Source organism: Silene latifolia, chromosome 10, assembly GCF_048544455.1.
Source record: "Silene latifolia isolate original U9 population chromosome 10, ASM4854445v1, whole genome shotgun sequence".
Lineage (NCBI taxonomy): Eukaryota > Viridiplantae > Streptophyta > Magnoliopsida > Caryophyllales > Caryophyllaceae > Silene > Silene latifolia.
The window spans coordinates 59,500,989-59,503,906 of record NC_133535.1 but is presented as its reverse complement, the minus strand read 5'-3'; positions in this window follow the sequence as shown (position 1 = coordinate 59,503,906).

Here is a 2,918-nt window from a genome sequence, read left to right as displayed (position 1 = left end):
GACGACTTGTCAGACCTGAGTTTGAAGGTTTAAAGGAGTAGGAAGTGGGTAGAGTGTTTGTACGGTAGGAGACTATGGTGGTGAGGTCGGTGATTATATAATCAAGGATAAAGGTTGGATAGTTGTTGAGGTAAATTTTTGTTGATGGATATAATGTTCGTTGTTTGGGGTGATAACCAGGAGAGGAAATGAACTGTTTTATTTAGAGGTGATGGTAATAGAGTAGTTACATGAAAGATGGTGGCGTCATAGTGTTGTCACTAGTGGTTAAGAATGATGTTAAATAGAGAAGTTAGCTATTCTAAAGGAATTGATTTTGTGAAGGCCTGATTAGTATCTATAGAGGTGAGAGAGTATAAGATGTGGATATAGGAGGTGTTCGCTGGTAGTTGGGTACTGATGATATGGTTACGTTCGTCGGGTGGTGATAATTGTGTGTATGGGAGGATATGTTTTGAAGGACATCTGAGTTAAGTTCAAATGAGAGATAATCATTATCAAGTGGTAACTTACTTAATCAGGATTGGCTAGTTAGATTTGTTTATGGGTCCATGATATGTATAAATGTTTGTGTGAGGTTCTGACCTCACGAGTACTGGTATGGTGTGATAGTTATAAGTCGATATATGTTATTCCGTGTAATATGTTGTGTTGTGATTTAGCAAAGCGGTTTTAAGAAAGTCTTCTGGTCAAGGAAGTTGTACCGAGTGAGTGTTATGGGATTGTAAAAGTTGTGATGACTATCGTATGGTTGTTGTGCTTCGAGTGGCAATCTGGGCACGGTTATATAGATTGTTGTTTGTTTACTACTGCTTCCTGCCAGTGTCGGTTTAGGCATATAGTGTGTTGTTTTGTTTATTAATGTTTCTTACCAGTTTCGGCTTGGGAGTGAGGGTAAAATATGATATGGAAGAAAGTTGCGTATATATGACACAATTGTGAGAGGTGGATAGAGTACTTTTTATCTTGTTTTAGATGAGGCATTGGTGGACATAGTTGTGGCAAGAGAACTGTGGAACATGTGTGGTATTGAACTGGAAACTACAGGTGGTTTAGCCCCATTTCTTGGGACAGTGAGTACGGAGTTTTGGGACTTAATTTCATGTGAAGTTAGGGTGAGTTTGTGGTAATAATAGAGATGAACTTGAGAATCTAATGTGAGTATGTGTAACAATTGTGGATTGTGAGCTAAGATCGTGGAGATGAGTGTATATGTATAAATAAGTATGTCATTTTGCGGTAATGTGGAAGAGATGGAGTAGTGATTATACTGAGAATTTTATAATATATGTTATGTGAGTACAGAATAATTGGAGGCACGAGAACTGTTAGAGAAAGAGAGCACTGGATATAGGAATGGTTGTAGGTGGTGAGGTTATAGTGGGTTATCGTTGACATGCAGTGGCAATGAGGTTTATGGGAGGTATAGCAAAGCACCTAGTATTAGTGAGTTACGAGGACGTAACATTTATCTTAAGAGGAGTAGGATGGGACAAGAGAGTTGATGGTTATACGATTGCAATTGGAAGTTTGAGTGTTGGTGTAGAATAAGGATAGATTATGTGATGGTCGATTTTATTACAGGTAATGATAGTGCTTGTAGTAGTATGGTGTTTAGGAGTGTGGGTAAACTTTGATAGTGTTAAAAGATTGGGGTGATGATGGTTATGTTTATGAGTAAACTTCGAGGACGAAGTTCGTTTTAAGGGTGGTAGAATGTAACATTCCATTTTGATGGTTGATCTTGGCTGTTGGATTGTCTTGATATTGAGTTTGCTTGTGAGCGTTATGGAAGTAAGACAGAGTTAGCAACACTTATATTGTGGGTATCTGTAGATACCCAGTATCTGCTTAGACTCCAACAAACACCCGATGATTATAGGACTATAACATGTTTTGGAATCGCGGCGTTTGATCGACTGTTTGTGTACAACTTTACGTCGGAAAACTTAAAACGATTTCGAAAATAGAACATTTCAAAACATTTCAAAAATACCTGGAGTGTTTAATACACGATGACGTGGTCGCAATGACACTAACTAGAGTCAAAACCGACACCGGACCAAAAACCGACTTAAAAATTCAAATCCCGACTACAACAACGAGTCAAACCGAGTCAACCACCAAAAACAAGCATTTCAAACCTTCTACCTTAAGTTTTCCCGGATTTATGTTTGGTCAAGTACCAAACATATGACTACAAAACCTAGGATGGAATAAATCATGATTGCGTTTGTGTGAAAGCGACAACTCACCTCGAAGACCCGCGACGTGGCTCGTGCCTCTTTGAGCACCCCAGGTGGCCACGTCGCTCAAAACTCACACAACCACTCATTCTCCTATAAATACCCCTCAAATGCCCCCCATTTGAGACTTACGCGAGTGTCCGCCCCCTCTTTTCTTCCTTAAAATTCTCGACTCGACTTCTTAAGTCACAATCCGACGCGTGTTTACGACCTACCGATCGTAAATACAAGCCTTACACATTGTTTGGTACCGTCATCGTGCTTTAAATCACTTGACCGACCACTTCGACCACTACACCGTCACTAATCTTAAAACACTCTTTTTACTTTCCAAAACGGTTTTAAACCGAGTCTTTTTCGACCAAACGAGTTTTACTCTTACGTCGGTCACTCGCCATAACCAAACATGTAAGTATGAGGGTGTAAAAATCCTCTTTTATTATGTTTTCATTTGTTTCATGACTATAACATGCTAAAACGTGCATAACATGAACCAAAACATGGAATAAACGAGCCAAAACTGATCTTTGGCCTGAGACAGAAGCCCCTTGGTTCGCCGGCTTGCCCGCGCCTAAATGGGGTGTACAGGTAAGAGATCAACCGTGTTTGTTCTCGTCTTTTCCCTTTAATTCATTTCCATATTTGTAATCGGTTTTTACCATTTCAAATATT